This window comes from Equus asinus, chromosome 3, assembly GCF_041296235.1.
Source record: "Equus asinus isolate D_3611 breed Donkey chromosome 3, EquAss-T2T_v2, whole genome shotgun sequence".
In the NCBI taxonomy this organism is placed as follows: Eukaryota; Metazoa; Chordata; class Mammalia; order Perissodactyla; family Equidae; genus Equus; species Equus asinus.
The window spans coordinates 106,123,880-106,150,812 of NC_091792.1; the positions used below are offsets into that span (position 1 = coordinate 106,123,880).

General features: G+C 40.0%; 1 protein-coding gene and 1 long non-coding RNA gene across 3 annotated transcripts in view; both read right to left on the bottom strand.

Annotated features, from left to right (window-relative positions):
• SLC4A4 (solute carrier family 4 member 4) overlaps positions 1-9,190 on the bottom strand; it is a 318,368-nt gene extending 309,178 nt beyond the window's left edge. For both annotated transcript variants that reach the window (XM_070505687.1, XM_044766111.2), the window contains exon 1: positions 8,557-9,190. The gene's annotated coding sequence lies outside the window, so the exon portion shown is untranslated. The remainder of the gene's footprint in view (positions 1-8,556) is intronic.
• Positions 9,191-12,620: 3,430 nt separating this feature from the next.
• Positions 12,621-26,933, bottom strand: part of LOC139044854 (uncharacterized) — a 74,691-nt gene continuing 60,378 nt past the window's right edge. The window contains exons 3-4 of the long non-coding RNA XR_011502207.1: positions 16,406-16,635; positions 12,621-13,100 (exon numbers count right to left, since the gene is read on the bottom strand). This is a non-coding gene — a long non-coding RNA (uncharacterized lncRNA). The remainder of the gene's footprint in view (positions 13,101-16,405; positions 16,636-26,933) is intronic.

Genomic DNA, 26,933 nt, shown 5'->3' on the forward strand with positions numbered 1-26,933 from the left:
AAACGACCCAGTTTAACCTCTCACAGGAATGAAATCACCCAGAACAGAAAATGAGGTTTTCTGAAATTCACTATTTCTAAAACAGTAGTTTAACAAGGCTCACCATAATTATCCTTTGTATTTATTTCAATTTTCCATAGCATGATGTCTGTAACAGAAAACAAAAGCTGTCTACCATACCAAATGATCCCATTTTCCACTAAATCACCCTAAAGCAGGCACATTTGGGTCAAGCACCTATGAAGGATGCTACCTAAAAGGTAAACGTCTTCATAAAATGTAGACTGACTTATGTTACCTGAAGTAATATGTTACACACTCAGCACTCCGAGTACTGCAAAACAATTACACTTAACTGATGAGAGCCGACCAACCAAGACACCACCAGCTCTCAAAAGAAAAAAAAAGAATCTCAAATACAAGAAAAAAGGAAAAGAAAATCAGTCTGTGGGTAAGAAAATCTAATTCGATTTCCACATCAAATTCAAGCTCCTTCTGCAGCAGGCCTGATTTTGCAAAGGGCTACCTACTATTGTTTATCATGTAATTCTTCAAAATAAAAAGCATACAAATTTTAATGATATTTAATTTAAAAATAAATATATGGCACTAAACCTCTTTTCAGATGAACTAAAAGGAGAGTCACGAAGTCAAACCAATAGCTGAGAATCAGACTTTTCAAAGGATTAAGAATTGTTGCTTCACACAAACACTTACAAGGTATACGCCGCAAGTTTGCTCTTGAGATTATAATCAACATGTCTGAGAACCACCTTATCCATCCTAAAGTGAAAAGGCTCTCTATACACTCCAGTTTTCAGCTATTCTTCATCCTTAAACATTCAATTTTGCATGAAACATGGTTTCCAAGGTATCGGCACTGGTGAAGCCACTATAATATTTTAAATCTGGAAATTTGCTGGCCAGCATTCTAATTATAGAAGCTAAAAATAGTCAGTGTGTAAATTTTAGGGCATCATCCACACGGTGAAGAGCACTGAAATCATCTTCAAGGGTTCTCCAGGGCCTGTGTGTGTCATCTGGGGGCATAAACTTGATAGGAGCTATAGAGCGAAATGGGTGATCTCAAACTGCTGCCCATTAGACTCAATTTTTCAAGCTGATGTTTAATAAACTCTGTTCCCAACACAGCTTTAGCAATAAAAACTAAAAGTCCTAGAGAAAAAATGTAAAACATAGTTTGAATCACTCAGAGTAACAGCTCAAGAAAGATACTTAAATGTGTTGTTCATTCATTCAGCCAACAAACATTTATTAATATATCAGGAAATGTTCTCAGTACTGGCACAATTCAACTCAAGAATAAAGAATGTTGTAGAAAACAAGAATAACTAACATATATGTATGGCCACTTACAAGTCTGAACAAGGTTTCATAAATATCATCTCATCTGTCTCTCATAATACCTCCATGAATTAGGTTTTACAATCATTTTAATAATGAAAGAAGAGAGACACGGTGATTTTTTTCAAGTCCCCAAATCAACTAACTAGCAAGTAAAAGACCTGGCTCTTCAACCTACACCTTTCAAACGCATATCTCCATCTGTATTGGACAATACCACGTGACAAGATGCTCTGCTTTTATGTTAAGCACTGAGGACAAGTTCTGCATGTTTGTGGGTCTTGCGTTAAAGCTGGCGTTTTTTAAGGACAGGGTTTCACAGATCCAGACTCTGGTGTTTACAAACTTAAAATGTTTCTAATCTCTTCACTCATTTATTTTACTTACTAAACGGAAGCATTGGTGAATGAGTTTGCCTGGTTAGCTGAGTTTTCTAAACAAATAAGAGAAGTTTACTTCTCAGGTATTAAAATCTTTCTTACTTGGGATAACATACTGGACAAAAACTCCATGAGAAAAAAAAACCTAAACAAGTACTTCACAAAATACTATAGCAATAAACATACAAAAGAACAAAACGTACTCCAGGAAATGCACATTAAAACCACAATGCAATAACACTGTACATCCACCAGAATGGCTAAAGCAAAAAAGATAGATAATACCAGCTGTTTGAAAGGATATGGAGTAGCCAAACAACTTACAACACACACACAAACAAAATTCCCACATTTACCAAAACATATACAAAAGATGTTCAGAGCAGCGCTATCCACAATAGCTAAAAACTGGAAACAACCCAAATGTCCATCAAGAACAAAATGGATGAGGGGCTGCCCCATAGCGTAGTGGTTAAGTTTGGTGTGCTCCATTTTGGCAGCCCAGGTTCATGGGTTCGGATCCTGGGTGTAGACCTACACCACTCATCAGCCATGCTGTGGTGGTGACCCATATATAAACTGGAGAAAGATTGGCACAGATGTTAGCTCAGGGTGAGTCTTCCTCAAGCAAAAAAGAGGAAGATTAGCAACATAAGTTAGCTCAGGGCTAATCTTCCTCAGTAAAAAAAAAAAAAGAAGAAGAAGAAGGATGAATTGTGACATTTTCAGAAAGTGGAACTCTAGAGAGCAGGGAGAATAAACAAACTGTCGCTCCACACAAAACATGAATGAATTTCACAAACATAACACTGACCAAAAGAACTCAGACACAAAGACACACAGGATGTATCATGGTAGAAAGTTCAATAATAAGTGGAAGTAACTTCTAGTCTCGGAAGTCAGGAGAGAAGTTACCTTTGGAGGTAAGTAACGACTTGGGAGGAGGAAAAAGGAAGCTTCTGGATGCTGACAATGGTCTCAGTCTTAGTCTTGGTGCTGGTTACATGGATGTGTTCACTTGGGTAAATCACCAAGCTGTTTACTTATGATTCAATGACATGCATACTTTTCTATATCCTTTATATTTCAATAAAAGCTTCAATAGAAAGTTACTAAGAGAGTAGATCTTAAAACCTGTCATCACAAGGAAAAAACTGTAATTATGTGTGGTGACGGATGTTAAGTAGACTTACTATGGTGATCATTTCACAATATATACAAATAACAAATCATTACGTTGTACGTCTGAAACTAATATAATGTAACACGTCATTTATATCTCAATTAACAAAATGAGCTCATATATGAAAGTTACCAGCTGTCATTAGTATTTCAAAATGGAAAATTGGAATTTAAAGACATTTGGGAAAACAATTGTTGACCATTTCTATATTTGTGCTATAACAAACACCCCCAAACTCCCTAAGAAAATGGTTCTCCCTCACTTGTGTGTCAGCAAGACTTAAGAATGGATGGGGTAGCATGGTTATTAGCAGTTAAGAAAAATAAACTAATTGTCCTTTTAAAAAAACTTAGATAGAAAGGAGGAAACGAGAGAGAGAAAGGAGGGAAGGAGAAAGGGAGGAGGGAAAAGGGAATGCAATGAAGTGATGCGGTCACAGTACGTCCACACAGTCCTCAACCACTCAGCTTGCTTTAATTCTCACCTCTGCTCCTAGTACTCTGTCTACCCCTTCCTTTCCTACCATGCTGTTCTCAGGCACTTTTTTTTTTTTTTTTAAAGATTTTATTTTTTTCCTCTTTCTCCCCAAAGCCCCCCAGTACATAGTTGTACATTCTTCATTGTGGGTCCTTCTAGTTGTGGCATGTGGGACGCCGCCTCAGCATGGCTTGATGAGCAGTGCCATGTCCGCGCCCAGGATTCGAACCAACGAAACACTGGGCCGCCTGGAGCAGAGTGCGCGAACTTAACCACTCGGCCATGGGGCCAGCCCTGTTCTCAGGCACTTTTAACGTTATCCATGTAGCTGCCAATATCAGGCCATTTTTATCTTCTAATTTGTAGTTCACTGTTTGCTATGGGATTAGAAATTTCATAATCAGTCATGTTAGAACTGTATGTGATGGAAAATAAACAGATTCTGAGTAAAGTGAATCCTCTTTAATGTATGTCTTCTATTTTGCCTGCTCAGAGGCTTTTTTTGCTGGAGAATATGCCAACTAGAGGAGCTCCAAATAGATGGAAGTTGTTCCTGGGCTTTATCAGCGAAAACTCGATTTCCAGGCGAAAGCTAGAATTCACTAACACAGAATTCCAGGTCCCACAAGGTTACTTATTTGCAAATAGTATAAAAGAGAATATCAGTCAGTGGATATATTTACAAAAAAGAGAAGAAACTGTTAACTTCTTATCCAAGACATTAGGAAGAACTTTTCTGATTGTGTCACTCATAGAACACTATATCTGTTTTAAAGACAATACATTCCTTTCTCATTCTGTATTTTTATTCATTCTGATTTTACAAGTCCCCCAAAAAGTATCCTACTAGTTTTATTTTAAATTTTTTTAAGTTTTCTAATACAGAAATTCAATTTAAACTGAGGATGCCTTTTTTCCACACAATAATCCACCAAGTGAAAAAACAAACTCCTGAAATATCAGTTGGTGGTGATTTTTTTCCTTTAACATCCTAATTTCATGCAACTTCTTTCTGTATTCATTCTCCACAAAAAAACAAAAGTTAGCTCTCAAGATCGGAGATAAAATTGGTGCACACACACTGAAAATTCTTCTCTTGCCAAACGCCCCCTGGCACTGCAGGACCCGGAATTAACTTGAGACAAATGGGTGCTGCTGCTGAGCAGAATTACCAATAGGGAATGGAAACCATCACTTTAAACCAGGATAAATTTTTATCTGCTCTATTATCTTCAGCTGTGACTAAAGCAACATTCATTTAAATGATGACATTCAATAAACAGGTATTGAAAAATGTTTCAATAAACCTTTCAAAGCTAAAACGCTCATTCCTACCTCCACCAACCATTTATAACTTGGTTTATGAAAAACATACAAAGTTTTCTGTGTCTTAGTTTCCCCTCTTTTTTCTTTTCTTTTCTTTTTTTTTTTTTTTGGTGAGGAAGACTTGCTCTGAGCTAACATCCGTTGCCAATCTTCCTCTTTTTCCACTTGAGGAAGATTAGCCCTGAGCTAACATCTGTGCCAGTCTTCTTCTATTTTGTATGTGGTTCATGCCATACATGGCTTGACGAGTGGTGTAGGTCCTCACCTGGATCTGAACCTGGGCAGAAGCAAGCTTTCCAGACTTAACCTCTAGGCCACGGGCAGGTCCCCTTCCTCCTCTTTCCAATGAGCATAATAATCCCTTACATCTACTTAATTTGCAGAGAAGAACAATGTGATGTTTTGGCTTAAGACAACACCTACAGATGTACATGGTTTCACCATTACTATTTCCACCACTATCTTTTTCAAACACAACTTAATTCAGAGGCAAGTAAGACCTTATCATTAAGGAATAAAATTATGAACATCATGAAGAAAATCGGAAGAAAAAGTTTTCTTTCTTCTTTCCACAGCAGGTAAATGAATCCATCACCATTCATAGCTGGCTGTCCTTTTGATGCCTCCTTTGAAATGCCATCGCACTGCTGAGACTAGAGAAACGCAATAAAAGTCATTGCCACAAAATCATTATGACAGTCATAAATATGGCTTTAGGTAAAATAAAATCAGCCACCTCTACAAACAAGTAGTATTTGTGTGTGCGTGTGTGTGTGTGTGTGTGTGAACATACAGCAGACAGAAGAACTGAGTAAAAGGGTAGGTTAGAAGAATTCATCTCGGCCACTGGAGAGAGAACTAACGGCGTGCACTGCAGGGGATAGAAAATACCATCTTCATGTTAGAAGGAAACCAGCATATTTTCTATTTTGTGACACAAACAGATCAAATGTTTAGATATTGGAAGAAAAGCAAAATGTATTCCGAATACAACTTAGCCCTGACCTTGTATGAAAGAAACACTATTCTTCTCTTCTCTTAAAATTCCTGCATTAGGCAAAAAAATCCTGAAAGTAGCAAGATCTAGTTTTGTAAACTCTCACTGGCATCCTGGATGTTCCTAAACTACCCATCTTGCTAAATGACTCCCCCCAAACACATAAACTTCATAAATCGCCAGTTGGCCTCAGAAACTGAGCCAACAGCGAGAACTGAGATATGTGTTCTGCTTATAGCTTCCTGTGTCCCATCAAATCATGTGCCCTGATTCCTTCCAGTCAGCAATCAAGGGAAAACCACTACGAAATTCTCATCCTTAGATTTTTCTCTTCTCGGATTGTTCCCCCTGCTCCCAATCTTAATATCTATCAACTCCAGCCTTGGATTTCCTTCATGTTACCGAAAATGAACACAAAGAAACCCCAAGAAACAAGCAGATGATGTGTCCTGCCACACTTAAGTAGCAGTGAAATCTCTCAGGACTTTCTCCCCTAACAACAGTCGTCCTCGTGGACTGCAGCGCCCTCAGACGCAGGCAGAGAAACCTGATCATCTATCTACATGATTCACCAGCTAACGTGCGTTTCCTTGCCTTTAGCGTGGGGGTGGGAGGGATAAAATGGGGTATCTTATGCGAGCCAGAGCCATTCTATCTCTCTTGTTATCAGAACAAGGGATCAGAACCTCAAAATGGTACTTGCCAGAGTTCAGTGAAAAACGGAGTTACCACCAGGCTGTGCTGGGAGGTGTCCCAAAGATTACTCGATTTCTATCACATTTTTTCTCTAAATACGATTCCCTGTATTCCTTTCGCACATTATTATAAACCCCAAATGGCTTCTAATCATTTAAAAGACGAAAATAATAACACTAGTATTCAAACATTTAAAGTTATTTTATGTGGACAAAATGAACTTAAAAAGATCCATCACTATAAACTGAGAGAACATTCTGGCAATCTCATTGGCTGAAGTGCCTTATATATGTTAGTCAGTCTCCAGAATGACCAGAAACATTAAATGATACTGAAAACCTCGTTTTGCAAACAAACTCTTACAAAATACTGAGGGTTTCTTGGTTTTCTGTTTTCTCAAAGGTAGCCATGCCTGGAACTATCAAACTATCCCATCTTAACCCTCCCACCCTCACTCATAAATGTCCTATGTCGCAACAGCTCAGAAGAGTGCTACTTTCCCCTCTCTGTGCATATCTACCGGAGTTTCTGTGCCATCTTACCAAAGACTCGGGGATAAGGTTAAAACATCAACTTCAAGACTTAATAAAAAGCGAAGAGAATCCTATCCCTACATTTAACTTTAAAATGAAAGTAAAAGTTTTTTCTCAGTTATTAAAGCTAGAGAAATATAAGCAGACATGCTTCCTTTGAATGAAGATATACCAATAACCTCAATCTAAGTGCAATAATGACCATGAATATTATTTAAGTGCTAACGTGATAAGAAGGAGAGTTCTTAGAAACCTTTTCAGAAGACATTGCGCTGGCTATGAGATACTGAATACTGTTCTAACTGCAGGGAAGAATCTATTCAAACCAAAATGAAGAAAATGAACCCTAATGAGCAATGCACACTTTAATTTAACGCAGATAATATTCTAACTTCAAGTCCCAGATCCAAGGAAAAAACAGAAATATGGTACAATGCAGTGTCTCCTAGTATAGATCTGTTCCAGGATTTGAGACAATGTGTGTTTCCAGTGTTCATGACTTCCCATTAAAAGCAACTTTCTCCAGCACTCCAGTGAAATGGGAAAAGAAAGGAGGAGGGCCAACCAAAGTGGTTAACTGCTCTTCAATGTCAAGATTAAAAAGAGCTTGCTGTGGGCAATTATGCTGAGAAGGTAAGGCCTTGAGGAGGAAGGAGGGATGGAAAAAACAGTTTTACAAGGAACTGAGAAAAAAAAAAAGCTTTACGATGGTAGAACAGAGGTAGAATGGCTTCCTTCTCCATCTTTCACAAGTTCCGAGTCTTTTTTCTTCTTCTTCTTTCGTTCTTTAAGAACTTTTTTCCTGTGGTGCTTGCTGCACTTTGCTGATGTAGTTGCCAACTCCTGCCTTCCTTTGGTGACTGTTATTAACCGACTGGCAAAGGCTGGGTAAAAGGCACTTAAGAAAAAAGAAGTCCTCTCTCCTTGCCAAGACGCACATGCTGCCCAGTACCTGAGACGAGCTCCGTTGTCGCTGGCCAAGAAAAATCCCAGTTCAACCTCTGCCTCCCGCTTCCAAATCCATTGCAAATAATTGTGTGTGCCACTTGCAGAGAATGTGCCTGACTCACCCCCCGCTTTCAGCGTGCCAGGGAGAGATGTGACTGCTCTGTCTCGGAGCAGGCAGTGAAGTGGGGGCCGCAGTCTCGGTGGCACCGAGAGTCCCCCAAGTCTCCCCTGCTGGTGGGTTTGGGGATGTCTGCCCCTCAAGCAGGTGCCCAGCCACACTGGGACCACCCAGGCTCAGAGGAACACACGTGTCACTGCGCCGGAGCCCAGCCCGCCGCGGACACTGACCCCACAGTCCGGGCTACAACGCCCGGTTACGCGCAAGGGGCTTGACTGTGGGGGACAAACGGGACCACCCAAACTCCTCCTCTAAGCGCTAAGAAGGAAAAAGAACTACTTTTCTGCGGTAACAGCCTCCACACTGCCGGCGCCCAGCCCAGGGGATGCCTGGCCCGCAGCTGACCTCTCTCTCCCTCCCCCGAGCGCGCCGAGGCCGCCTGCGCGCCCTCCGGGACCGGCCCCGGGCCCGCCGCCGCCGCGAGCCCGAGGACTCGGCCGACCCTCCCTGCCGCCGCCCGGCCGGGCGCTCACCTCCTGGGGTCCGGCTTCCGTCGCTCCTCCAGTTTGGCGGCGGAGTGTGGGGCTGCAGCGGCCACTGCCGCCGCCGCCGCCGCCACCGAAGTGCTGCCCGGCGCGCCGCCGGGGTTGGAGGCTGGGGGCCCGCGGGATCCCCGGAGGCGCGGGCGCTGGGCGCGGCGGGGCCGAGCCGCGGGAAGTTGGCGGCGCGACGCGCGGAGCGAGCGGGACGCGAGCCACCCGCGCCCAAGTAGTCACAACTTTGCCGCCTGGGTGGGTGCGCGATCTGGAGTGGAGGGAGGCGAGCGGGCCAGGGCGCTGGCGCGGGAGGGTCTTCGGAGCAGGCAGGGCTGGAACCTGCACGGCCCGCGAGGAAGGGGGAGAAGGTGGCGCGGGGGGAGATGTCTACACGGCCCGCGTGGTGCGTGGCGAGTGTGTGTGTGAGAGCGCGGGCGTCTACTCTACTTTGCCTTCTGCAGCTCCTGCATATTTATGGAGATCTCCGATGTTTCTGCCAGTAACTAACACTGCAGCAGTGCCGCCCGGCCCGGGCGCCCCTCGGGAGCGAGCTGGGGGACGGGGAACCGGGAAAGGCGGCCGTGACGGAGGCTGTGACACGAGCGCCAGCCCGCGATCCATATTTAAAGCTGCGAGTGGCCTCGGCCAGCCCCCTGCCCTGCCCTCGCTCGCGCCCGCCCGGCCCCCACCGCTCCCGGCCGCCGCTCGGCGTCAGCCTCCCGGGCATCCGCGGCGGCGGGGAGGGGCCTCGGCCGCACCGCCTCCGCCAGGGGCTCAGGCGCAGCGCGCAGCGCCCTCCTAGAGCTGGCCCAGACCCGGCTCCTGCCCGGCCGCCTTCGCCTCCCTGGGTTCCTTCCCTCTCACGCCCGGAGCAGGCTGCTGGGTCCAGCTTCTGTCCTATTCACGAGAGTTCCCCGCTAGGGAGAGCCTGTTCTCGCAGGCAGAGCTGAAGTTGCTCGCGTTTCCCAGCTCCAGATCACTCTTGACGCTACTTTCTAAAACTTGAGGAGTGTAGGTAGAGAGGGTGCTGCCAAGCGTACAGTATTGTCATGGCTCACCTTTAGCAAAGGATGTCTGGAGAGAGCACGGTTCTCAGCCTTGTCCTTCGCTTAAGTCACTGGTGGCTTCTGCCTTCCTCAAGCAGTTTGGGGAACATCTTGAGCCATCCAAGGGAGTTTCTTGAGCACAAAGTGATTATTTATATTTACTCTGCTCCTAAGGCTAATTAAGGAGGTTTAAGTACCCTTTGCCAAGCAAATAATACTAATAGTATATCAACGACCTAGCCCCATTATGATCAGTTAAGTAAACCATTAAGATATGAACAGACTGTCAGCGCAGACGGCATCTGATGCTGAGTCCTGCTGGAGAGTAACCGCTTAATTTTTGAGCTGCATGGTATACGAGGCAAGCATATATGTATTCCCTATTAATACATATTTATATATATATCATATATATATGTGTGGAAGCCAGCGACCAAACTGCATTTTTGACAGTAGCCACCAGAACACATAAAGCCCAAGAGAAATAATTTCACATACTGACTACCTGCTCCTGGTTCCAAATCTTTCTTGAGTACTAAGCTATAACCAGTAAGACCTACAGGAAAAAAATTTCCAGAGGGAAATAATTTGGAGACAAAGGCTTTTCTTTCCAGTATTTAAAACTGGAAGCGATCCATTGTACCTCACCAGTGTTTGGGAAGCAGGTGTAAGCTTGTATCTTTAAAAAAAAAAAAAGCTGATATATTTAAAATCCTTAGTTAATGTTCAGAAGGCCCTAGGAACCACCAGAAGCTGTCTAATGTCTGAAATTAAAATGTACTAATGCCATGGGTCTGGCCATTGTTACATCTGGCCACATGTTCATATGTTCACACATTCTACTTGACCCACTGCTGTGACATGGGAAATTCAAACAGAGGGATTTTTAAAAATTTTAGCCTAGATCTTTTGACTATATAGGTATATTTTTAGACTAATGTTAAAATTGACTTTCAGTCCCTGAGCACAAGTCAGCAAGAATCAGCAACCCCAAAGGAAGTTCACACGCAAAGGGAAGCCACTTTTGTATTAAGAATTTGCCGCTGCTGTTTAGCAGTTTTTCACACCGTGGATTATGTATTTCAACATAGCTGGCAATTTCTCATTATAATAGTGAGCTAGCCATCAGTGGTCAGTGTTGGTGAATGTATGAGAAAGGAACAGTCCAAGAAACTTCTGTTTGCCAAAACTCGGCTGCAAAACCTGTTACACTGTCCTTCACACACACCAAATAGGTAAGCCCTGGAGGCATTTCACTATCAAGATTGGCAGAATTTTCCCCTAAAAGGGGTATAAGTTGGCCTGTGGAGCGGGAGGCAGGGAGGGGATTAGCGCACTAGCGGGTGAGGTTTTGTGTGTGCCTTAAATTAATGAGAAAAAGAGATTTCTTTGGCAAAGAGCCAATAGCCTCTGTTCTCATTCTCATTACCTGATGTTTGCTATCCCACAATTAAAAGAGCATGTTCCATTTCCTTTCCTATTGATTATTATCCAGTAATTGAGATGCATGTGTTTTTCCTTTGAAAGGTCATTGATTAACTTTTCTTGTCAACTCTGCATGTGGTCACCTTTGCTTTATTGCTGTTCTTGGTGAGGAATATGAATCCTGAGATCTTTCTTTCACCTATCCTAAAACTTGAGTTATGTCCCTTGATTCTCATGAGCCCAAAGAAAGATTTATTTGTTCTTTTTGTCTCGGGGTTCACACAGCTTGGTGACAAGAAGAATGAACAGAAAAAATTAATGGAATTAGAAAAACAGTATAAGTAATCTTTACTGATAATGATTTATTTATTTTTTTAATCAATAACTCTCTGTGCTAAATGACCTTCTAGAGTACCCACTCAGTACTTAGCTTATCAATCAAGTTTCTTTCATATCATCCAAGGTCCTAACAGGCGCCTAAGGAAAACAGAAAAATGAAAGAACCTTCGTTTCAATGACAAGCACCATCTAGTGGCAGCAGGTGATGAAACCTCCAGATGATAAAAATATCTCCAATAAGAATGAAGATGAAAGTTTTGGAATTGGCAATCCAGGCATTCCTGGTCTTGTATAAGCATGGCACTCTAATCCTAAAACAAGAAGTTTGTATTTAGTAAAATAATGCAACTAATAGGCCATGTGCTGATTATTCAAAGTAAGTAGGGTGCACATCCGACCCACAGATAGGATTGTTACCATAAAGAGTTTTCTCAATCTTTGTGTGACTTTAAATAGTCACACCTCTGCATAAAGACCTCTGTATTTTGCACTTAAAGACCTATGTACTTAAGTTTCCTCAAACATAAAATAAGGGGAGAGATGGCTTGTCACTAGATAATATCTATAAAGCATTTTGTTCAACAGATAGCAGAACCCATAAATATAACTATTATATTTGGGGTATTTTATTGGAAAAGAAAAAAGAGAGATATCATTGAACGTTTATCCTGGAGTTATACAAAATTATAACATTCGTACTCATCTCACTGGGGAGCCTAAACAAAAAGGTGGTAGTAGATAGGTTATATCCTGTCACTACAACCTTGAAAGAATGGTCAGAAATGTTTCTTAATATCGGGTCCTTTGTAAGTCCAGGGCTCATCGGTGGAAGTTTGACAAACATCCAGGATAGAGATTTTCTTTGTGCTGATATTTGTTTTGACTTGCAGTTATTTTGTTATTAAACAATATTGCAACAGAATGATCATTAAAGTTGCCACTCCATAATCAATTTAGTCAGCCCTTCATGATGTATGAGAAAGGAAAGAGGAAATTACTTTTTCTGCTCATCCTGGGACAAGCATGGGATGAAGCTGAAGATAGACATAGAGAGAGAGAGAGAGAGAAATGACTTAAAGACCTCAGTCTTGTCTCACTTAGACTCCAGAAAGTTCATATTCACTCTGACAAATTCAGCCATTGTAGATTATAATGTATATTTATAGTCTATATTCCTTCCTTCAAATCTCAGGTTTAAAAATAACTGTAGCCCCTTTTCATGAGGAGAGAAGAAAGGTGAACACAGTTCTTGCAAGCTGTCAGCATGGCATGAGCGAGGGAAAATAATTTATTTGGTTAAACATGTGACATAAGTTGCTTCACAGCTTAAACTACTAAATTCTCAACCATATCAAACAGCCATTTTTAAAACACATATCTCAGGTCAAATATTAGGAGAGTTTCTAACTTCTAAAAGCAGGAGCCTGTCTCTGTTCATGTTGAGGAAGGCAAGTTATTCAACCTGTCTGGGCCTCAGTTCCCTCAGCAACAAAATCAAAGGGCTTAAGATAATTACAAAGCAAACAATAATTCTAATAGGATACCAGGATATTTTCCTCTAATAAAATTTGAACAATACATTTGTGATAGAGAAATATGCAAATCTTTCAGAAATGGTGTTGACACACGTATTAAAATTACTCTGTTTAATAACCCTTAGGCCAGAGTTTCAGGCTCTTCCTCCTACAGGAATTCTCCCATGGATCAGCACGACACACGACACAGGCCTCTCTGTTTGGAAATGAAGAGGAAAAATTAAATCAAGCTACTAAGCCACTAAGACCTATGCCCCTTGATTAAAAAGATCGGTCTGGTTTTAGTTAAGACAGAGAATTACGTCAGACTTCTCTGCCAGAACCGACTTCCAGGGCCCTTGGACTCTGCTAATCAGGGTGTGTGTTTGTGTGTGTGTGTGTATGACCACACCAGCCACCTCCCAGACACAGAAAGGTGCTTGTTCCTTTGTATCCCACTGGTCTCCCCGCCTCCCGGTGGGTGAATAAGCCTAGATGGCCAGCTGCTCTAAAGTTGCTCTCCCTTTTCTCCTGTGGACCGAGTCACGTGGACACAGCTGTTCCAGTGCGTGGAGACAGGTTTTCTACAGATTAACCAACCACTGGCTCAAACTGGGCAATGACCATTCGTGTCCCACTGGTCTGCTCCCCAGACCAGGCCTGGAAACCCTAGCACCTCGGTCTTGTTGCAAGTATCAAAAATGATTGACACTTCAAGTGCACATCCACCAGACTGATTTCTTTACAGGAAACACTGCAAGATTAAAGTCTGAATATTAAAAGTTGTCTCCTTTTCCCCCCTATCTTGAGGGAAGCAACATTCTGAGGAAATTTGTCCTTTATGGCTTTTCAATATCCCACTGCTGACCAAAGGATGCTCAGTTGTACACAGAACGTGAAACAGGATTGGGTCACCCATTCAGTCCACAAATACTTATTAGGAACCTACTTACTATGTGTTAAGGACTCTTCTAGGTGATGGGTTCCTAGAACAAGTAGACAGAGTTCTTGCCTCATGGAGTTTACAAGTAAACAAATAAATGGACACGATAATTTCCATTCTCTTGGAAGGCAAAATGCTATGAAGTGGTGAATGCTCTGGACAGGGTGCGTAATCATCCCAGTTTACAGTTCCTGTTTAGCCAGTTATCTCTGTGCCATGACAACAGCACTCCCTTTCACTCTCAAAAGAGAGACGGGTGAGAAATTACAGTATTACCCTAACTCTAGAAGAAATAAACCGCAATGAGAGGGCGAGGAAGAGCTGCCTTCCAGGGTGTCTTAGGGAAAGCCCATCTGACCTGGGGAGTCTGAGCACACAGATCTGAATGACAAGACGAATAAATAGGAAAACTTGTAACGGCAACTTGACGGGACAAACGCATCCGACATGGTGCTTTACACACAGTAGGAACTCAGTAATTACTTATAGAATGACTGATTGCATCCACTCTTTTGGGAACATTAAAAATAGAGAGTCTTACTCAACCAGAATATATTTCTATCAAGACAGATTCAGGCTCCACAAATTCCTGAAGACATCACTCTTCTTAAACAACTTTTAGACTACATCTGTATTTATTTGCACGTGCATAAAATATCTCTGGAAGAATAATAAGCAACAAATAGCACTATTTGCCTCCAGGGAGGGGACTAGGTGACTGTAGGGTAAACATGAGAGGACAACTTTTCACTGTATCCTTTGTACTTTTTTGAATTTTGAGCCATGTGGATAGATTTGAATTAAATTTGAATTAAAATATGTAAATAATTCCATTTACCTGCCTAGACCTATTTTTCCATACAACTATATATAGTTGTATATTATATATTATAATATATAATTAACAGAAACCCTTCAGCTGGACAGGAGATTAGTATCCTTTCCAACTATGAAACAGTGGCCACTGCAATGCCAATGGCAGGGCTGGAACGTCTGAGCCCTTTCATAGTTATTGGACGCTGTTCAGTGCTGACAGTGTTTGCTCACTGCCCACCTGGGCTCTATATAAACCACTGTTGTGGGACAAAAAGATCTTCAAAAGTATATTGCTGCTTTTCTTGCACCTGGGCAAATAAAAACAGAGTACAAAGTTTTAAAATAACATTTTATCAGGCATCTTGCTGTACCTTTGATTTTAGCTGTTTGGTTTTCAAAAATGAAAATCTGTTGCCTTTTCCATTATACATGTAATACACTTTCATTATAAAACAGTTGACAACAGAGAGAAATAGATGGAATGACAGTGAGAAATATTCTCTTTCAGAGAAGACTGCTAATATTTTGGCATGTTTCCTTCTTTGCATAATTTAAATTTGTGGTTTACAGTTGATTGATCATATTGTATTTTTAAAAAGCGGTGAGGCTAATTATGAGTAAAGACAATCTCTTTTAAAAGGCACAAAACACAAGTTTTAAGACAGATGGCTAGCAAAAGCAGATGTGAATTTGGCACCATCTTTCTAAACCAAGTTGATGGCTGTTGTGCTCTTATTTCAGCACAATTTTAGAATTTCTCTTTATGAAAATTCATATGGAATAAGCTCTCAAGTGACAGATTCTGCTATCTCGCACTGAAAATATTGATAGCCCCGCTAACAAGAACAACAACAATAATAATAATAGCCAATATCTATGTAGTTGTTACCATGTTCCAGGGACTGTTCTAATTACTTAACATAAATTAACTCATTTAATGTTCATAATAAAACTCTTATTAGTAGTGATATCACTCGCATTAGAAAAAAAAATATGAATACCAGAACTCCATACATTTTCATACACGTCAGCCGTTTCAGGTTTCCACCAAATTTGAAGAAGTTTGGAGGTGAGGATTGGTTTTTCTCTGTGAACTTAAACATCTGATCCAGAAGAGTTAGCTAACTGTCTGGGAAATCCACACAGTCTAACACCGGAATTACATCTACTGCCCCAATTTCAACCGAACCTAACAGAGCGCCTATACACTAATGTCAACACCTGCATAGACTTCTGAGAACTCAGTTACCCAAAACCAGAATTTCTGAAAGTCGAAGACACTATACTTTGGTTTTATTTTCTTTTTTAACATGGCTATTTAAAATGAGATTGTCAGTGGTGTTTTCTTTTAACTTCAACCATAGGTATATGCTTTCTCTCCACAATCATCCCTACAGGGCACACACAGACATACAACATATATGTTTTTGGAAGCCATCAGTAACTTCTCGTGAACAGCAGCACCATGGTATTTGCTTGTACTGTTCCTCCTCGACTTTTTTATTTTTCACATTGAATTAAGTGTGCAAAGGAAATCTTTTTCTTGGTGTTCTGGTAATGTTACTGTTGTTTTGGTATTTAGGCCCTGGGTCTGGTACTAGCAATCTTCATCCCTAAGTTAAGTTTTAAGACTTTTGTCTATGTTTGCCAAAAATTAACAGTTTATCCAGAATTACACAGAAATAGGTGACAACTTTCCTTCAGCAATTCTTAAGTGCTTAAACTTAAAGGCTAGTACTTAGCAAAAATTTGTGAGAAAATACCTGTGTTAGCATATGAAATGGTAAGCCAGAACTGGAAGAGAGGGGTGATTTCCAAATTATTGAAAGGTGAATTCCTTTCCTCTCAATTTTCCATTTGAGGATGTTGGCAACTTTGATCCAGAAAAGTAACCCCAAATCACTTTTCGGTGCTCACATTTCTTCATAGGTTTCGTGATGCCTCGGAACCAATAGCCCGGCATCCTAGTCCAAGGAAGGTATTAAAATGAACCCTAAAGAGGAAGAAAGAATGAAGCAAATGGAACAAAGTAGAAGAAAGAGTGCTAGACAGCTCTCTGCCCTCCAGCCAATGGCCCTCAAATTCTATGACTGCTTCTTTGATTAAATTAAAATATAATAAGTGTTGAGTACTTATTTAACACTTTGTCTATCCTGGCAAGAGTAAAAGACATTCCATTTAGAGAAACAATTATTCAAAAGTTTCTGCTGAAGCTGTAGTTACAATTTGGAATAAAGAGCAGAGTAATCAAGTAGATGGAGGTGATTCTTCAGAGAATACAGAAGAAAGTATTACATACTAGGTACAGTGGTGCTGTCCTAACAAACCGCTTTCACATTCTTGCTTTATCAAAGACCACCAAGCAAGGCAAATGGAAGCATCCAGTGTAATGTTAAAAGATTTTAATCAAATAAATTCAGTGCTGCATTCAATAATAGTTACCATTTGTCAAGAACTTCCTAATCCTCCTGGAAACCTTGTATGATAGCATAAAAATTATCCCTATTTTACAGTTAAGGAAATAGAGGCCCAGAAATGTCAAGTGACCGACCTCAAGTCATACAAGTACCAAAGTTCTAGAGCCAGGGTCCTGAAACTAGTCCTAAGCTCTGCTCTTTCCACTACATCTTGTTTCCTCAGTCTACCCCCAGGAGATATGTGGAGACAGGTGAGATTACACAGTCCCTTGGTCTTTGGTGGAAAAAAGGAGTTTAGGCTCCTTAGCTCCACACTCCTTCCTCCTCACACCCACCCATTTTCGGTCTAAACCTCAAACGAAGCAGGTTAATCTTCCTAAGGCACTGTATTGATTAAGCTCCGTCTCGCCCTAAAAAAAAAAAATTCAAAGTTCTTCATCCATGATGGAATGAAGTCCCAGTTATTTAGCGTGTAGTTAGCGGCCTTTCACAACCTAGTTTCAACCAGCCCTATTTGTTCCTCATCCCATACATAGCTTGATGCTCCGTACAACTCAGACTTCTCACCGTTTCCTAAACATGCATTTTGTTTTCCTGGTCCTGGTTACTTGTTCATGCCAATTTATTTACCAGGAATACCTTTCTTTCCTCCACTTCCCTTTCCACCTATTGAAAGCCTTTTTATTATTTATTTTATTTATTTATTTTTTACTGAGATAGCACTGCTTTATAACACTGTCTACGTTTCAGGTGTACAACTTTATAAATCGACGTCTGTATATACTACAGCAAAAGTCTAGTTTTCATCCATCACCATAAATTGACCTCCTTTACCCATTCACCCTTTTATTTTTCAACATCCAACTAAATTCATAGATCGTCTCGGATTAGTTCAGCACAAAAGACCTCTTCCTCCTCTATACTGATAGCATTTAGATTGTGCCATTTACATGTCACTTAAATGACCTCAATGTAATGAGGCTGTTGGCAGATGTTCCTCATTTCCCCCACAAAACTGTAGGCTCTGTGAAAGTAAGAAATGTGTCTTACACGTTTTTACATTCTTCTTCTCCTCTACTGCAGTCCCACTCATGCAGTAGGCTCTCACCAAAAACTGAATGAATAAGTGAAAGAATGAATAAATGAAGCTTAGGTTTAGTTAACGACAATTACAACTTCAAATATAGTAAGATCCCCCTTAAAAGGTCAGATTGAACCCAAAAAGTACTTGTAAGTTTTTACTTTTCTGTGGCTATTAATGTAAAAATCATCTTTTACATTCAGCCATGGGCTTTAGTAAAATATAGATAAGTTTTCATGAGAAGTTAGACTTAAACATATGACTTCTTGTTTTAAACAATCTTTTATTTACTCATTCAAAAAAAATATGTACGGAATACCTATTATTCACAAGATCCAGCAAAGTACTGAAGAAACAGGGGTGAGCAAGACAGACAAGGCCACTGTCTTCCGGGAGCTTAAATTCTGGTTGGTAAGAGAGGCAATAAACAAGTAAATAAATATATAGAATAATAAGTTCTACTATGGAAATTAATAGGATGATAAAGGACAGAGTAATGAGATGGAATACTTTAGATTGGCTGGTCAAGGAAGGCTTGAGGAGATAACAGCTGACTTTAAATGAGCCAGCCACACAGAAAGCTGTGGGGAAAGCACTCCAGGCAGAGAAAACAACAGGTCCAAAAACTCTTGGGAGTTGAGGAGCAAAAGGAGGCTGGGTGAGGGTGGAGCACAACAGCCAAGGAGAGAGTGGTATGAGATTAGGTTTGGAGAAGAAGGCAGGAGCCAGATCTTGCAGCGTTTTGTAGGTCCAAGAAGGCGTTAAAATCGTATTCTAAGGACAATCAGAAGCTACTAAAGAGTTATAAACAAGGGAATGAAATCATTAAATTTAGGATTTGGGAAGTTCTTTCTTACTACTAAATGGAGAACAGATTGGAGAGGAACTGATGGCTTACATTTGGGGGACAGCACTGAAGATGGAGAGAAGGGGATGACTTTGAGAGGCATTTTAGAGGTAGAACTGCGTGGATTTGACAGTTTAGATGTAAGAGTTGAAAGAACAGGAAAAATAAAGGATGACTCCTAAGTTTTGGCTAGGAAATGGTGCTATTTTCTAAGATGGAGGCACCTGATGGGGATCAAATTTGGAGAAGACAAAAAGCACTGTTTTGATTCGGGAGGAAGACAAAGACACTGTTTTGAACATAATAGGTTTGAGATGCCTTTTAGACATCCAGTTCTAACAACCAACATTGCAAAAAATGTTAACATTTCACAGAACACTTACATTTTCTCAGTTGTGACTCACTTTTTCTTTGGCCAGTGTGGCAGTTTGCATCTCCCAAAAGGATCTCAGCAACATCCTCCTACATCCTCTGCTCCGAAGTGACCTTGCACTGCCTATAAAGAGGTGGGCTCTAATTCCTTTCTCCCTGAATCTGGATGAGCTTTGACCAATAGAACACAGCGGAAGAAAGGCCGTATGGCTTCCAAGGCTGGGTCATAAAAGATGATGCAGCTAGCACTTTGTTTGCTGGAACAGTCATGCTTGGAGCCTTGTGCTGCCATGTAAGAAATCCAATTGTCTTAAGGTTGCCATGCTTGGATCCAAGCCAAGCCACTTGGAGTGGCCACATGGAGAAGCCACCTGTAGCCAGTCCAGTGGGCAGTTCTACTCTCCAGGTCTTCCCAACACAGGCACCAGTCATAAGCGAAGGGTCCTCCAGATGATTCCAGCCCCCAGCACTCAAATCTTCTCACCTGAGATCCTAGACACCATGAAGCAGAGACAGGCCATCTTGCTGTGCCCTGTCCTGACTCACAGAATTCGTGAGCATAATAAAATAATTATTGTTTGCTACTAAATGTTGGGGTAGTTCATTAAGCAGCAATAGTAACCAGATCAACCAGTTAATCAAAGATTTGGGGAATAAGTACATTTAAACTATAATCCTATCAATATGCTGCCTGTACAGTTCAACACTACATTCCAGGGGAGCCTGCAATCCCAAAACAAGATTCTTAAACCCAACATCTGTCATTTTACTTACCTAAATGAAGGCTGAGTAACTGTATTAGTGGGAACTGTGGGACAGACAAGGAATCTGTAATTCAGACATAAATTTGGCACTTAATTCTTCTTGATAGTATTAAGTTTGATAGTAAAGCATATTCAAGTTTGATAAAAGCTAGAGTCAAAAGAAGCCACATTTTTTTTTTATTAATGTTATGATAGATTACAACCTTGTGAGATTTCAGTTGTACATTTTTGTTAGTCATGTTGTGGGTACACCACTTCCCCCTTTGTGCCCTCCCCCCACCCCCCCTTTTCCCTGGTAACCACCGATCAGATCTCCTTATCAATATACTAACTTCCACATATGAGTGGAGTCATATAGAGTTCGTCTTTCTCTGATTGGTTTATTTCGCTTAACATAATACCCTCAAGGTCCATCCACATTGCTGTGAATGGGCCAATTTTGTCTTTTTTTTATGGCTGAGTAGTATTCCATTGTGTATATATACCACATCTTCTTTATCCAATCATCAGTTTCTGGGCATGTAGGTTGGTTCCACGTCTTGGCTATTGTAAATAATGCTGCAACGAACATAGGGGTGCAACGGACTCTTGAGATTTCTGATTTCAGGTTCTTTGGATAGATACCCAGTAATGGGATGGCTGGGTCATAGGGTATTTCTATTTTTAACTTTTTGAGAAATCTCCATACTGTTTTCCATAGTGGCTGTACCAGTTTGCATTCCCACCAACAGTGTATGAGGGTTCCTTTTTCTCCACAACCTCTCCAACATTTGTCGCTCTTGGTTTTGGATGTTTTTGCCAATCTAACGGGTGTAAGGTGATATCTTAGTGTAGTTTTGATTTGCATTTCCCTGATGATTAGCGATGATGAACATCTTTTCATGTGTCTATTGGCCATATTCATATCTTCTTTTGAGAAATGTCTGTTCATGTCCTCTGCCCATTTTTTGATCGGGTTGTTTGTTTTTTTGTTGTTAAGCAGTGTGAGTTCTTTGTATATTATGGAGATTAACCCTTTGTCGGATAAGTGGCTTGTAAATATTTTTTCCCAATTAGTGAGCTGTTTTTTTGTTTCAATCCTGTTTTCCCTTGCCTTGAAGAAGCTCTTTAGTCTGATGAAGTCCCATTTGTTTATTCTTTCTATTGTTTCCCTCAACTGAGGAGTTACGGTGTCCGAAAAGATTCTTTTGAAACTGATGTCAAAGAGTGTACTGCCTATATTCTCTTCCAAAAGACTTATTGTCTCAGGCCTAATCTTTAGGTCTTTGATCCATTTTGAGTTTATTTTGGTGTGTGGTGAAAAAGAATGGTCAATTTTCAATCTTTTGCATGTGGCTGTCCAGTTTTCCCAGCACCATTTGTTGAAGAGACTTTCTTTTCTCCATTGTAGGCCCTCTGCTCCTTTGTCGAAGATTAGCTGTCCATAGATGTGTGGTTTTATCTCTGGGCTTTCAATTCTGTTCCATTGATCTTTGGACCTGTTTTTGTACAAGGACCATGCTGTTTTGATCACTGTAGCTTTGTAGTATGTTTTGAAATCGGGGATTGTGATTCTGCCGGCTTTGTTTTTCTTGCTCAGGATTGCTTTAGCAATTCGCGGTCTTTTGTTGCCCCATGTGAATTTTAGGATTGTTTGTTCAATTTCTGTGAAGAATGTTCTTGGGATTCTGATTGGGATAGCATTGAATCTGTAGATTGCTTTAGGTAGTATGGACATTTTAACTATGTTTATTCTTCCAATCCATGTGCATGGAATGTCTTTCCATCTCTTTATGACATTGTCAATTTCTTTCAAGAAAGTCTTGTAGTTTTCATTGTATAGATCCTTCACTTCCTTGGTTAAGTTTATCCCAAGGTATTTTATTCTTTTCATTGCGATTGTGAATGGGATTGAGTTCTTGAGTTCTTTTTCTGTTAGTTCATTGTTAGTGTATAGAAATGCTACTGATTTATGCACATTAATTTCATACCCTGCTACTTTGCTGTAGTTGTTGATTATTTCTAATAGTTTTTCTATGGATTCTTTGGGGTTTTCTATATATTAGATCATGTCGTCTGCAAACAGCGAGAGTTTTACTTCTTCGTTACTTATTTGGATTCCTTTTATTTCTTTTTCCTGCCGAATTGCTCTGGCCAGCACCTCCAGTACTATGTTGAATAGGAGTGGTGAAAGTGGGCACCCTTGTCTTGTTCCTGTCCTCAGAGGGATAGCTTTCAGTTTTTGTCCATTGAGTATGATGTCAGCTGTGGGTCTGTCATATATGGCCTTTATTATGTTGAGGTGCTTTCCTTCTATACCCATTTTATTGAGGGTTTTTTATCATAAATGGGTGTTGGATCTTGTCGAATGCTTTCTCTGCATCTATTGAGATGATCATGTGGTTTTTGTTTTTCATTTTGTTGATGTAGTGTATCACGTTGATTGACTTGCGGATGTTGAACCATCCCTGTGTTCCTGGTATAAATCCCACTTGATCATGGTGTAAAAAGAAGCCACATTTTAAAGCCCTGATACACATTTCAGATCTTGTGATTTCTTTTACATTCCATACGCAGTTTTCTTGCAGATATCTCTAAGTTCACATGAGTGGAGCTACAAATAGAATAGACTACTTATGAATAAAATTCCTAGGTATGACAGTTGTTAGGGAATTGGAACATAAAGTTGTTTTGTTTTCAGAAACAATCCTCTCTATTTTTTCTTTTCTTAACACTCAATATTTTTTCTTCACCTCTCTTTCAAGAAATGTGAAATAGGAGAATTTGACCTTGGATATTAGGTTATTTCTCTAAAAACAATACCTTGATTTGAAAACTATGTTAACACAATGTACTAAATTTTGAAACTAAATTATTTTCTTAGGAATTAGTACCTGCTATCCTATGAGTGAATAAAGTCAATTTGTTTTGCCTCTACAATGATCAGAAATATGACTGATTACCCTTCATAGGAGTGACTTTAGCAAGTGCAAACAATAACTTACATCCCCCAACAGAGCAGTTGTTTTAGCCACAGCCTCCTGGCTCTGATAACTGTTGGTCTTTGATCATATTTTACTCCTCAGTGAGCCAATAAGTTTTGATTACCCTTGCAGCTTCATAATCAGTATGAGACTTTCAGTCTTTTCTCAGCAAAGTAAATTCAACTCAAGACTCTTGACTCTACTGCTGCCCTCACTATTATGCCCTATGGATAATATCAAAACTGGTGCCCTATTTGGAGTGTTAAGATTCTGGAAGCCGCTTAAAAACAGTAACTACATCTGTGCTTACATTTTTTTTTTTCATTTCTTTCCAAAGAGATAAGCTAACATACTCAGTATTTAGAAGCTTCAAATGTCCTGACTGCCATATGGAAATTTTTACTTTGGGACGTGTGGGGTCATGTCATTTTTTAAATTGTGTACTATAACAACTGTAACAAAAATATTTTTTTGTTCTCTGAAGAGTTTAAATTTAGGGACTTCTTGTATTTCATGATGTATACTCAATAAGAGATAGGATAAGAAATTAGGTTAAACAGGGGTCACCAAACTTTTTCTGTCAAGAGTCAGATGGCAAATATTTTTGGCTGCCAGCCACATATTCTGTCTCAACTACTCAACTCTGCCATTGTTGTGAGAAAGCAGCTGAAGACAATATGCAAATGAGTGAGTATGGCCAGATTTGGCCACAGAGAGCCTCACTTTGCCAACCTCTGGTTGAAACTAAAGGTAGATTACATTAATAAAATATATTGGAATGCAATTGTGTTTATTTATGAAAAAATTTAACTTTCAAGCCTTCTTAGTATGTCTTTATACCTCCGTTTCGTTTGTTGTAGTCTATCCCATGCCTCCTCGCTCAAGCAACCTCGCCTGTTGCAGCCGACTGAGATAAGTTAATTATCTTATTACACTAATGATTGGAATGCTACTAAACTACTCTGGGACACCACTGCAGAAAGAAACAGACCAGAAGACTATATCTAGTATTTTAGAGTTGGAGGGAGGTGTGAAAATACTAGCTCAGATGTTTAGCGATGCATTCTCTTACCTTTCATAGATACATCTAAATTAAAACATGACGGATGTGGCTGCCATGGGGTACACTCCTCAGAGGCGCTATTATCACACACGATGAAGTGAACGCTCCCATTGCACTTAAACTAGACAACATAATAAAACTGGAATGACAAAAATAAGGCCCACACCCTAACCCTTCTCATTAGTAAGCAAAAGTGAAGGAAAATAGTAGATTAAAAGATTAACTTTAGAAGGTATTTAATGGCCTGCCTACTCCTATGACCAAATGATGCATCTGATATGATCAACCTGGGCTGAAATTTTTATTTTCTTCCCAGTTTGTCTTACCACGCACTTTCTAAAGTCATCTCCCTTCTACCTATATGATTCTGATTTCTAGCTCCCTGAGCCCCTAATTTCTGGCAAAGACTGAATCATTACTGGTAAGGAACCATAGAATAATTTTAGGAACATTGTTTTAGTGAAAAATAAAGTTACCAAAAGCAGTATACAACAAAATCAGGACCAACAGAGTAGGTAAAAAAGTAAAAGGAATTGAAATATCAAATAAATATGTTTGATGAGTGCTCGCGGGTCTTGTCTTCCTAACCTTACATAAGGGAATTTTGACCATATATGGTAGCCTTAAAGAATTATTTTCCTTTTCCACTTATCTTTCCAAGTTTTAATACACCTTGATCCAAAATCAAGCACAATTGTAAAATGTTCTTTTATAATATAATCGTTAGTTCTCTCCTGAGCTAATCCATTAAGCCACTTTCCCCTGTGCTCTACATTCATTAGTGATTTCATACGCACTCTCATGAACTATGACTCCATTTCAAAGATAAGGACAAGGGATCAGGGCAATGTCAGCAGGAACCAAACTCAGGTGTTCTGCTGCATAGCCTTGTACTGAGACCAGTAAAAACTGGAATTGTCTGATTAACAATCATGCACTTGCCTGAGCATAGTGGTATCGAACGGGATATAACTGTTCTATTCGTTATAGGAGGACCTGCCTGTGAAGACTACACTTTGTAACAAGAGTGAAACAGAAAAGAGCATGAACTTTGGAGTCAGACCACTCTGGGTTTGAAGTTTGGTTCTCCTGTTTATTCTCTGAGTAACCTCTTATTATGGTGGTGGTGGGCTGTCAGTGCTGGTGGTAGAAGTGGGGGTATTACTAGTAACCATGCAAAGAAAAGACACAATTATAGTGCCAAAATAATTTTAAATAACCATCTCAGTCCATCAAACATATTGAATAGCTTAATCTATATTTTATCTTCCATAGAGTGAGCAAGAATATTACCTCTTCAAAGTGATGTTGATTGAATTAACGTCACTGCTTGGCATGGAAATAAGCACTGGAATAGTCTTCTTTATTGAATTCATCCCCTTATTTCCCATGGAACTGCAAACCTCATTGTAATTCTACATCCAATTAGTAGATAGGAGTGGGAGTATGGTCAGAATTAGAGAAAAGAGGGACAGATCCATTTCTATACCTTTCTTAAACTCTGAGAACAGAATTACATAGTCTATAAGGGAGACATTATTCTTTCCCATTTTATCATGTTGTCTTTTCTTCATCTCTTAAAAAGCCTTAATAACGTTATCCCAACACACAATGTTAAACCTAAAGTCTATAATTGTCTTTTATCACCTGCCACGCTCCTACTCTGTTTTGCTTATTATTCTGAACTTGGTTTTTTGTTCATTCAACAATTTATAGAGTTAATGTGTCAAATACTATGCTTAGTAGTGGGAATAAACAACAGTTCACAAGACAGAATACAGTTCCTGTTTTCATGAAGCTTACTGCAGTGTTCTTATGGAAGATAAACATTAAATAGGTAGACAAGTAGGCAATTTATTAATTACAAATAAGGTTAGACAACAGTTGTCGTTGAAAGAGAATAGATGGAGATCTGCCCTACGGAAGTCTGGTGAGCTATCACCTCTACCCCTAATGGATGGAAACTGGAGACATCTTTCCTATCTCCACATTCCCTGCCACTGACATCATCCCCTCAGTAAAACCCAACAATGGGATATGGATGGTGATGCTTGGGTGGGGCAATAAATGTTCTTGTAGAGTAACTTAATAAAATAATCGTATTGCCACATGATACCTTTCCTCACTCTACAACACTGTACTTGCCTTTAGGGAAATCACACAAATTGTTTATTTAATGCACACTGAGAGGCTTATTTGCTTTGTGGATAAGAGCTCAAGGTGATGTCTCTATCAGAACCCTATAGTTCATTCATGTTTTCATCTTTGTAAGGAAAAGAAAGTCAGGTTGGAAACATCAAAGTCTCTCCTCCTTCTGCCCGTTGATCGACACATCCCACTTCAGTCATAGAACCCTAATCAATACTGTGGAAATATGGTTTCTTTACAATTTTATGCATTCTTAAGATTTTTATATTTGTCTGGAAGGTAAATACTTATCATTGAAAGTACCCTACTTCTCTAAAATATAGATCTTCCTTCAGTGTTAATCAAAGTTTCATCTTTAACATCTAACCAGTATATGAAAGGAGCATGTGCCAGCAAGGATAAATTAGTGGAAAGCCTATTTTTTTTTAATTATATGGATTTTTTTCTTTTGATTCTTAAAATGTGGTAAAAAGAAATATTCCTAGTCACAAACACTGTGTTGCTAGCCTGTGGATATTTTTGTCAAATCGTTTTCATTTATGTACTTTTCTCAGGCCAAAAAGTTTTTTTCATAGCTCCCTCCTTTTTTCTAAGACCCTACCTTTTACCACATCCTTCATCTATACTATCTTCCAT